The 12,075-nt window shown below is 43.6% G+C and overlaps 1 protein-coding gene across 9 annotated transcripts in view; it reads right to left on the bottom strand.

The window, feature by feature from the left end:
• The window catches only part of sema4d (sema domain, immunoglobulin domain (Ig), transmembrane domain (TM) and short cytoplasmic domain, (semaphorin) 4D), a 39,408-nt gene extending 31,727 nt beyond the window's left edge, over positions 1–7,681 (bottom strand). For 6 of the 9 annotated variants that reach the window (XR_007030216.1, XM_047329493.1, XM_047329494.1 and 3 more), the window contains exon 1: positions 7,526–7,681. The gene's annotated coding sequence lies outside the window, so the exon portion shown is untranslated. Of the gene's footprint in view, positions 1–1,846; positions 2,206–6,852; positions 6,958–7,525 lie in introns of those variants that run through there. The other 3 variants (XM_035607906.2, XM_035607905.2, XM_035607908.2) reach the window with 3 other exon arrangements.
• Between the last annotated feature and the right edge of the window lie 4,394 nt (positions 7,682–12,075).

The following is a 12,075-nucleotide window of genomic DNA, read 5'->3' as shown; positions in this document are numbered from 1 at the left end:
TAACACCCGGCATTAAAATATGAATAATCCATCAGTCATTAATAATAAAAAACAGCATAAAGCGTTATATTATCAAGTGTAACAGATAGTCCATAAAACACAGCATTACCAATGATGCATATTTGTGAATGCACATAAATCAGCAGATGTTTACTGACAGCATTCTGAAATTTTAATGAGCCGATGAGACGAGACTTATCCTGTGTCCCGTGGGCTGACGAGAAATCCCCCAAAATCTGGAATTTGCTATTCAGCTTATCAACCAATAAAAGATCACGACATCGGCAGCACATTAGATTCACAGATTATACCCAGTTACGTGTTAGCGTGCTGGCATAACACAGATTTGTGATCGGCCAGAGTGGGAATTAGGTTTGCTGAGCAGATAAAAGCTTAGATACCAAATTTACAGACAAAGTCTAATATACACATCAGACCTGAAGCAGAAATAAATGCCTTTAAAATCCTCCACTTATTTCAGTTAGTAATTCAACCAAATGCGACTTAATGGTTTTATCACTATCAGATGATAGGGCTACAAGTGGAAGGAGACAGAGGAGTGAAGGTATGGTCTCGACCCCACCCAATCCGATCAAACGCAGACAGACAGCCACCAGCCTCGGAGCCAGCCAGCCAGCGGCAGTCTGTCTGTGTGGGGACCATGGCTAAATGGCAACTTGTGCCTTCTTTCCCCTGCCTTTATTTCACCTTTGCCATAGTACATTCTCCTGAATTGTCAACGTTGTGTCCATCCCTTTTTCTTTTGGTTTTTCTGATGCTCCAGTGCACTTGCTTTCAGCCTTTATACCATTACCTGTCTAAAAGCTGGCCCATTGAACTTTGGTTCGTGTGTCTGTCTTCAGTACAGAAGAAGCACCAGCAGGCAGTGCTTGTATACATCCAAGCAATCTCCGGTAATAAATTTAGCTCCATTTCCCATGGTCTCTCAGCGGCTGTTTATGGGAAATATTTTCAAAAGAGGGCAGAGTCACTGTAACACAACACTGGGGGTTGGGGGGGTTATGAATGTGAATTTGAGCAACAAATTGAATTACTGGGGTGACAAGGGTGTGCTCCTTATCTTGATCAAGTGCCTGGATGCTGGTTCAACAGCCGACACGAAAAACAGTAAAAGTGAAGCAAGAAATCTGCAGCTCGTTTAAAAAAATGTTTTTTTTTCAGAAGCGAGTGTGGTTTCTACCAGTACACAAGAAACTACTCAAATGCCATTTGAAGTGACGCTATACTTTTCATCTACCTGCAACAAGCACTCGCACACAATTAAACCTAACAAATCTTTCTCCAAGTGTTTCAATGCCCAGTCAAGAAGAGCCACTTGCGGTGTGGGTGAAGGAAAATTGGAAATGTCCGAGCTGGCGGGGTTAATGCCACTCCTTCCTCTGTCAAGGGAGATTTATGAACTCCTGAAAGCAGCCTGCCTGGGATATACATAGTCTCTCCTCCATCTTGCTGTAAACAAAACAGTACACAAGAATAAAATACTGCCTCTTCTGTAAACATTTCAAATCCTAACTCATTCGAAGCGAAGCAAAAAAGCAGCTCATCCAAGTCAGCTGTTTGGGCATTTCTCTTCAAAATAAGGCACAGCAGAGCTCCACTCACTGCATCATGACAATCTGCCATCCAAGGCACTGAATTATTTACCTGCCAGATGAGATTTGGGTAAAAATAGCATGCACCGTGCTGAAGACCATCTCCAATGCACAGAGTAAAAAAAACAACAACAACAACACAAGAAGAAGAAGGTGTTGACACGGTGAGATTCCAGCAGTCAACACACTCGCGTGCGACCACACAAGCTGTTTTTTTGCGACAGGAATCTTACCATAATCTGAGTGGGAAGATCCTGCAGGGTGAGAGAGACGAACGTTGTAGGAGAGGCTCTGTCAACCCGGCTCAGTCACACTCTCTTTACTGGGAGAGTCACCAACGGTTTGCATGACAGATGACAAAAAAAACAAAAAAAAACCAGACTGTGATCATCCAGCAGTCTGTCACCTCCCTACTCCGTGGTCATGCTCCTCTCACTCTGCGTCCTTCCTTCGGTCTGCCTCCCTCTTTCTTGCACGATGTGCAGTGGAAAAAAAGGCTCAAGAGGCTGCAAGGGGTGGGGAGACGGTGCGTGCATTAAAGGGCCGTTTCACTTTAAATGTGTGTCAGTGAGAAGACTGTCTCCATCTGAATGTGTAACAAAAAACGGCCAGGATTGCCTCTAACCCCCCCGTCACAGCAGTCCAAGCGGCGTCTGCCGGTGGAGAGCGACAGCGCAGAGATCGCGCCTCTGGAGAGCGTCAATGCACACAATTGCCGAGGAGGGGGAGGGGGAATTTGGGGGTGGCGGGCGAGGGGGGGAAGGGGTAGAGGTTAGGGTAGTGTGCATGTGCATCTGTGGGAGTGTGTCTATTGTTGTGAGGACATTTTTTTTTTCTCTCTCTCTATCCTTTTAGGAATGAATGGGGACTGCAGGTCCAGCAGCTGCTCTCTCAGAACTGTATCGAGCCCTGGGCGATGTAAACCACACACACACACACACACACACACACACACACACACACACACACACACACACACACACACACACACACACACACACACACACACACACACACACACACACACACACACACACACACACACACACACACACACACACTGTTAAAACAGATTACGTCCTCAGGCAATCGATCGTTTGACTATGCAAACCTCAAACAACTTGAACAGTGAGCGACAACAACCTGATAAAAGGGGATCTGATTAAAATCTACTGGGTGCAAATCAAGCTTCTGTCATGCGCCATCTTCCGTCACCCTAAAAACAAATGTTGACAGAGTTTGCAACTGCTGAGCCACTTCATGAACAGACGAGAGTTGGACAAGGACAGGGGACACCTTCGCTATTCAGCTGTGTCAGACAATGATATCCTCCACAGTCACAGAATGTACTGTATGTCGTCCAGCTCGACCCGCTCCATTCCCTTCTCGCTCCCTGCTCTCGGCAGCACAACGCCGGGAACCTTTTCAAAACATCAAGTGAGCCGTCGACAGAAGCTGCAGCGACACGTCACTGACCCTCCCGCACTCAGCAACGTCACTTAGACACGGGTGCAACATCTTCAGAGATCGTGCACAGTTTAAAATGAATGCAGTTTTAAAAAAATACTTTTAATCAGTGAAAAGTATTCAAGTGACTTGAGCCTTCACCTTCCAAAACAGGAAGTCAACTATATCATCCCATGTTTATCGATTCATCAGCTGATTGGAAAACCACCATTCATTCCATCATGGGACAGTTTTTGCTGAGACATCTATGGAATGCAGCAATGCATTATGCATGGCCAGTAACACACAAGCGGACACACAAAGTGCCTACACATGCCACTGTCTGCTGCTGATACGGAGCCAGATGCTACTCTCTTGCGCCAATAGGAAATTATTCCAGCCTGAGGGTGTCGGGCGGGGTCACGTTTGGGGATGGGGGGTGTACAAGGGTGTGGCAGAGGAGGGTTGTGTGTTTCCAAAGAAGGTGGGGGGTTGCCCCAGATGTCTGCTTCATAGAGCCAGCACAGCACACCTCAACATCAGAGCACCAAAAAAACTAACCCCTGACCTCAACCCTTTTAACTCCCGCAGGACCACAACAATGAGTTTGCTGCAAGTCATACATCAAACTCGCCCACCTTATTTCCTAAACGCATGACATGTAGGTTTGTAACGAAAGGTCACCACTGTCTCCTCTCCTCGCTGTATGGGGGTGCATAGGATTTTTGAAATAAAGATAAGAGCGATGGCTCGCTGACCCGGCTGCCGGGGGAATCCTGATAATTAGATTGCTAATGAGCAGAAGGGAACAGTGAGGGGCCGTGTGCGTCCGTGTCAAAGACATAACACCCCTTACAGTGACCTCCACAGCAGGATGTGGTGTGCTGCTGCCCAGACCATTTGCAGGTATTCCAGGCCCTTTTGTGCCAGAGGAGCTGGCTGACGACCAAACTCAGCAGAGGGGAGGAGAAGAAAGCTTCTGGAGGCTCGTGAATAGTCGCCCCTCAGATCCATTAAGAGTTTATTCAATTACCTGACAGTCACCCACTGTAGGCATGAGAAGAAATGTGACATCTCTTAAAAGGGGGTTTCTTTGAGGTGGTCCTTTGGATCTGAGGGGAAACGCACAGATGCAGTGTGCTTAATGCGATCTCCCCAATGTGCAACGCTGTATATGCTCCAGTAAGAACCAATTTCAATGCTCCAACTTTTCACAAGAGAGAAATCTGACAAACAGCCAGAGCTTAGTCTGAGCAACAACAAAAAAAGCATCCAAGTAAATAACTCCTGACGTCCAAAACAAGTGCCATTTCTGCACAAAGTTCACCTTTCTAACAAAGCTCTCTTTCAGCGACGCAGTTCCTGACTGGATACCCATTTCCCACCCATTTTAAATTGATTATTGATTTATGTTATTTTTAAAAGAGAAGGCCTCTAGAGAAGCAGTGTTGTGTGCTTAGGCGTGGTTATCATTAACAAGCAACAGCACTCTGTGTAATTTCATTTAGCGCATGTGAATCCTGTGCTTCCAATGACTGCGGGAAAAAAAAAAGATAAAAAGTAAACTAAACAGACGGATCAGTTTCTCTATGAATAGAATTTCAACAAATCAAGCCTCACGTGTTTAAACACTCACAAAAACGGAAAATCCCCGGAAGGTTTTGTGTGCACAAAGACTTCCTCCTCTGAGGGCAGGTATGGGGAAGTTAAGCTGCATGAGCATATCGGAAATCCACAAAACAAATCAAGGCTGCAGTTTATCGTCAAGAAAAATTATTGTATTAAACTCCTAAAGCTCATTTTCACACAAAATACAAAATCTACCAGATTGATCCTTCTTTCCAATATCAATTCCAAAACCTGCAGCATTGACGACCTGACAACACAAACACAACCTCTGACCTGAGGGAAAGTCGGCGCATGAACAGACAGAAATGCCTGAACGGGCTCAGCAGCACGCAGCGGTTTAATGATTTGTCTGCTGCTGGTGAATGATCACACAGCAATATCCTGTTCTGGCTAGTTCTCCGGGCAGCCCCCCCCCCCCGAGGGTCTGACTGACATGATTCTGGCTTGCCCCGGTACCACTGAGGCGCCAGCCGACCCATCATATTGACAAGATCCGGGTAGCTGCCCCCATGCCAAGGGTGACCCGGCAAAGGACCTGTGGAATCAGGCTTGATGAGGCAGAAGAATTACTTATTGAACCCGCGAGGGGAAGAGATGTCACATCCCATTGCATGTCGGTGGAACGCTGAGCGAAGAGGGAGGGAGGGGCGGGTCTGGTGAATGTCACTAACGAAACTGTGGAAAACACAAACAGCTGTGTGTAGGGGAAAAAACTAAATAGCCAGCATGCTCCAAAATTCCACAGTGCTTATGCAATGTAAACTAAGCCTGTATGTGACGCGAGGGGCATTTCCTTGCTCTACAGTTAAGAAAATCCTCTTTTACGCAGCTCCTGACGTGTTGAAGGGCACGTGGGAAGACTTAAGCTGCTTTCAGACATGCACTGAAGTCCTGAACTTTTTTCCGGAGGGGCTGCATGTGATGAAACAACTGTAGGCAAAATGTTGCTTTTCCTGCCGGCCCCCTAGTAAACCCTCTCCCGAATGTTCTGGAAAAGTTCCTGCTGTTGTGAACTCGTTTGACTCGCACTATCTCTTGCAGTCTTTCTTCATATGTGAAATGTAAACTCCGGAAAAAGTACGGACCCATTTTTTCGGAGTTCATGTCTGAAAACAGCTTCTTCTTCTTCCGTGTACAAGGAATGGGGCTGCAGCTATTATTTTCTTGATTAATCAATCAATAAATCAATCGGCCTATATATGATATTTTAAAGGTTGTGCCCTTGAAGAATTCTTCACTTTTCTGATATTTCAAAGTACGACTGCACTGGATGGCCAAAACTTTTAATCACAATAAAAAATGGTGAAATCCATCAGAATCAATAATTATTACTTTCAAATTAAGATTTCTGCTCCCAAGTGAAAGTTAAAGACACCAGACAGTTAATTGCAGCTAATCTTCATTGCAGGTTTATGGCGTCCTGCGATTTTAGCTTGAAAAATCATTTGAAAGTTTTCTCAGAGTGGAGCTGAAACAATTAGTCAAACCATGAAACGCTTAATCAATTGACGGAGTTTTCACTCACTGTCATTTTATGATTTCACTGGTTTCAACTTGTCCAATCGGAGTGCTCTCTGGGACTCTACGGTGAATATCTTTGGGTATTGAAGTGTTAAATAAGCAACGTGACAGCATCAGTTTGGGCGCAGGGATATCTTCTTTGAACATTTTCCACAGTATTCTCAACCACAAAAGATCAGCAGCCTCACGATGATGAAAATCAGTTTAAAAATAACCCAGCCCTGAATCGATGCATTTGAAGTTTCACATAATGGATTTAGCCACGAGCAACACGCAGGGCGACCTGGAGACTGCATCTGTCTCATAAGTGCTTCAAAATCCAGGGTTGAAGACGGTTAGGATGAAAAGTGCAAGGGTGGTGAAGGTCTTCTTTGAATTCCACTGCACACGAGCCAAGGAAAGTCAGTTGGTCGGGGCCAGAGGGCAAACGTTGAGACAGAAAGCAGCTCCATAACCCTCTCATTACTCCCTCCATCTAAGACCAGACATGCACGCAGGCGAAAGGTTTATGACCATGCACTGACGAGCCCCGGCTGCACTGGACCCTCCTGTCCTGCAAGAACTGCCCCAGACCATAGACTGCACCCCCAGACCCATCAGTGCACGACACGCTGCAGGTATTAATTTCCCAGAATGCACCTACCTCGTATGGTTGCTGCTGTCAACGAAAGTCTTTTGTTGCTTTGAGCGCCCCTTGATTTATGCAGAAACCCCTGACTGACCTCTTTTTTTGGGGGGGGGGTATTAAATCTTAAAAAATATTTGTAATATTAAATACGCGAGTCATTTTGCGCTTCAAGGGGCCAGTGACAGCGGCGGCGTGGGACGTACTCGGCGCAAACAGTCGTGCGCTTAAAAAAAAAAAACAACAAAAAAAACACGTTGTTTTTTTTCTTCGCGCATTTGGACTTTTACACGTCGCGAGGAAACACTTCCAACGGTTGGGGTTGTTTTCTTCAAAGCGCGGAAAGACTCAAACAGTTCCACTCGTTGTATTTCCCTCTAGGTCGCGGTGGTGCGTTCAGGCTCAGAGCAACAAGTGCAGCTGAGCTTGAAGTCCGCGACGGCACCGGCAGCACCAGCACCAGTACCACCACCACCTCGGGGGGGCTCGGGGCGGCTCGGGGGGGCTCGGGGCGGCTCGGGGCTCGGCGGGGCTCGGGGGGGCTCGGGGCGGCTCGGGGCTCGGCGGGGCTCGGCGGGGCTCGGGATGCGGACACTTGCGAGCTCTCGTGTCGTCGTTCCGACTTTTCGCCTCCTCGCGGTCACGACTCGTGAATTTTAAAAAGTCTGCAACTGAGGCGACTGATACTCACCGAGGGCGGAAGTGGTCGTGCTCCTCTCTGTCCCGGTGCGGCCGGACACGAGTGTTAGTCGCGTTGCTTCTCGCTCGGCTCGGCGCAGCTCAGCATGGCGGCGAGCGACTGAGGCCAGCGGCTGGATTCAAACGTCTCCGGGCTGCGGTGCGAACACGGGGGGAGGGTTCAGTGGGAGGAGAACTCTCCCCTTGATGCTGCTCCTCCACAAGATGTACTTGTCAGAGGAAAGTATATAGTGTAACATTACACATTGGATCCCCCAGCAGCAGTTAATCGATTAGTAGTCGATTACTAAATGAATCGAATACTATTTTGATAATCGATTAATCGGTTCAAGTAGTTTTTCTGGAGGAGGAAAAAAGTCCAGATTCTCTGATATCGTTTTTTTCCCCGGTTCCTTTGCTCCTCTATAGACTAAATATCTTTGGTGTGTGGACAAAAGAATCAGGATCAGAATCAGTTTCATTGCCAGGTTACATACGAGGATTTTTTAAAATTGTATTTTATTTGTTATTGCAGGTAGGCAGGCAGGTTAGGTGCATGTAGCAGTCAACATGCAAACACAGAATTAGAAAAAGAATATAAAATAAAATAGAATAAAATATGATAAATGAAATAAAATTCCCACTATTTACAATAAATTTACAATTATTGTAAACCAAAACATCGTCTTGTACACGATCGACATCTTTTTCACAATTTTTTGACATTTTATGGACCAAACAACTAATTGAGAAAATAATCGACAGATTAATCGATTATGAAAAAGAATCATTCGTTGCAGATCTGTCCAGCAGTATATAGGTGGAGTGAGAAGTTAAATGGAAGAGTACGACTACAAAAAATATAGCAAATCCAACAATAATCCACTAATAATGTTATTATTGGATGAATAAGTAAATGATAATGCTAAAAAATTGTATGGGTTATAACTATTCTGAGGATGGACACTGCGTAATTCTTAGAATTTCAATGCTTATACTTGCATGCATGAATTTTGGTATTTTAACTGATATTAGCCTAAATTAGTACTGTAAAGGATCTGAATACTTCCTGTGATTTAAGTTACCAGGCTGAATTCATGACTGGGAAAAACAGTGACAACTTTATCTCTCAGCCTTTTTCTTTAACCGATTCACAAACATATATGAGTATTCTCTAAAGATATAGGCTAAATCCCTTTTGATAAGTAATGTAATATTTTTTTCTTCCATTTCCATTCACTGAAGCTCTCCCGAACCTGTGGATGTGGGTTGCATGTGTTGCGCATTTCAAGCCCTGTGATGCATTCAACATCTGTGGATTTGGATGATAAATAACACTTATGTAATGAGGAAAGCATCCAAAACATTTTGGAAAGGAAAATGCAAAGAGGGAAGACATTGAAAACCCTCCCATTAAAAAATAAATAAATACAAATTCCTATATTCGACTGCCAAGTGTTCTCATCAACTCTCAGCAGCCTGCGGAGAAGGAGGTTTGGAAGAAGTTTTTTCCAAAGTTTTAACTAAGGAAACACAAGTTGGCAGACTGGACTTTTCAAGTTTTTTGGCAATATAGTATTCAGTAGCCTAGCTAATGTTTGCTCAGCAATAATACTGGATATGGGTTTCTGGGATGCTCTTAAAACGTATGAAGTTTTACCCTCTTAAATTATAGATGCAGGACTTTATCTTGTAGTGGTGTGTGTATACATTATCATTCTGCAGCATTTGCTTATGTAAAGGAACTGGATAATTCCACCGCTGTAAGAGACAGCTGCTGAAGGGTGATGACAATTTGCACTCACTGTCGAGCAATATGGTGCTTGTAGTCTGTCAGTGACCTTTCTTTGTATTTCACGTGGAGAACAAGGTCGTAGCTGGGATTTTATAAATACTTGGGTCCAAATTCCATCCTGTGCAGAGCCCCAAACATCTGAGCGATGGTTGAAAAACTTTCTTATCACACATAATTCACAATATTTCACATGGTATTTTTCATTTACCTATCCATGTATATTTTTGTCTCATAATATGGTCCACATGTTGTTTCAAAGCGTCTGAATGTTATTTGATGAATATTACTGAAACAAATCATTTAATTTCTTATGATTTATCTTAGTCTGAAAAGTATTTAATTCAACTATACAGAGACCAACATATTAATGTATGTAAACTAATTTTTATGTTAGTGAAGGCCCCAGATTTCCAGAAATATGGCCAAAGACATGATCTTAATGTCCTCAGTCATGATGAGGAATCACTTACCTCAGAACGCTGGCTGAAGGAGACTCTATGGGTGGAGCCAGTGGGTTTAAAAAGTCATTGCTGGAGGTCAAAGGTTTCACAACATTTTCCTAAAGGAGAAGTGAATCAAAAACACAGTGGAGGGAGAGACAGGCTGACCCTTGTCTTATTGTGCAGGGGCAGGGGAGGAGGGAGGGAGGCTTTCCATGGCACAGCAGGCCAAATACAATACCATCTTTGAGCGAAAGACAGATTGCTGCTGGTGTAGGACAGAACGGCGTCACACGTGTACCTCTATTGCTGCTTTGTGAGTTTACCGAATTGCAAAATGTAGAGAAATGTACCTGACCAATTGATCTTGAATAAGTCCATAATGTCCTTCGTAAATACGAAGTAAGCCGTATCCTTACATATGCTAATACTTCCCGGCATCATCAGCTATGCTACAAATTGTTTATATTCATATCAGCCCCTGGAGATTGGAGAGCTTAGGGTTGAAGGCTGGCTGCAGTTAAAAGGGGATGGTAAGTGCTGCCCGAAATGAATACAAAAAGCAGCTGGGTTTATCTCCACTCACTCTGTGACATGTGCTGCTAAGAGAAAACAGGTGACCGAGGAATGTGTTCTGAAACCCAAGCATAATACCGGAGCTAAAATGATTTGTTGCCACTTAGGCCGATCTGTATTACTGAAGACATATATTTTATTTACAGATCTGGTTTCTAGAATATGTCCAAGAAAGGATTATTATTGCCCTTTGAAGGACACACAAGTTCCACTGTTGCTCTGGTTAAGAATAAAATTTGAATGCTCAAATTGTCGATATAGGAAAGAGGGACATGCAAACATAGAGACACAAATGTACTTCACAGTGAACCTTATTTGAATGCTGCTCTAGATGAGATAAGTGCCCAAAATGTCAATGTGACATGGACAGAGTCACACACACGCACACACACAATGGACGAGCAAGTAATAGATTGAGGTGTAGATTTCAAGAGTTATTATATGATCTCCATGCCTGAGCTCTTCAGACACACCAATTGGATATATTTAGAATCCCTAGCTGGTGTATCCATGCTACAAGGCAGGCCGCAATTATTCACAACACTAGAAGGGCCAGAACTGGTCTGAGATCAGTTAAGAGGGGGAGAGTGCGTGTGTGCCGACTGGTACGGGCCGGGATTAACAACACAAGATACATCTTATTGACCTTGTATTGAAAAATTAAAAAATGTAACATGCTGGAATATCTTCATTGGCTGCAACATAACTTTGCATATGATTGTTTCCCCCCCTACACACCTGCTAAGAGTGTTGTTGAGCAGCTGGTTTAAATCCTACTGAATATAAATAGTTCCTGAGGAGTAGTGGGACCAGGCCATCCTGCTTCCTTCATACCAGATATGTTCACATACGTACACATGTGTAAAAAGACTTCAGGAGTTTTGTGAGCTTCTCATTTAAGTTGGAAACTATGGCCTTCCCTGTTTGAGGCTTTGTTTTCCGTATTGTCCTTGCTGGGTAAAATGCATGGCGTATTTATACACTATTGTATATTTAAACAAATAGTAGTGTAATAAAAACTCACACTAAAGCCAATGCGGCCTAATATAACAGCCCTGCAATCAAACCATCTTTATTGAAGGTGGTATACAGTACACCCAATACAATGCATTACTCCAAAATGACATCAAATGAACACCTTTCTGAAACTGTTTTGACACAAACTGAACGTTATAACACTGTAGTGTTAGACTGCATTAGTTTTAGCTATGGATGTACCCACTCATTTTGCAAATCATTGTCTAAACTTTGGTCATATTGGTTATTCCATGTCTTTCAATGACTTGAGGAAGTAATATCCATATCATGACAATGTAGCACCATCTAGTGGCAAATACCAGACATGTCATCGTTATGTTTAATAAACTTTGAACATTTGCATAGTTTGTGCTGATGTTATATAAAGAATGTATTTTAGTCAGTTTTAATTAAATGATTACAGCCCATAACAGTATTGCACTAATCAGATTTGACCAAGACGACATCCCGTAGAGAATAGAGAGCTCTCATCTGGAAATCCCCCCTCACTTCATCTACAAATAAATCAAGTGCGCCCCCTGGTGGGTGATGGCGAAGTGCAATTACATTTTTGCACAATCTATGCAAACTCTGTGACTCAGTGTTTGTAAAATATCCTACATGCACCAAAGAGTCAACATGAGCGAATGCTTTAATTGCCAAAACTTCAAAAACATTTATTCTTAATTTAAAGTCAGTCTAATCAGTTTAAAAATATATAAATAATAATAATGC

The sequence above is a fragment of the Scophthalmus maximus genome, chromosome 20 (assembly GCF_022379125.1).
Source record: "Scophthalmus maximus strain ysfricsl-2021 chromosome 20, ASM2237912v1, whole genome shotgun sequence".
NCBI lineage: Eukaryota > Metazoa > Chordata > Actinopteri > Pleuronectiformes > Scophthalmidae > Scophthalmus > Scophthalmus maximus.
The sequence above is the reverse complement of the archived record's forward strand: the minus strand, read 5'-3'. Positions and strand labels throughout refer to the sequence as shown.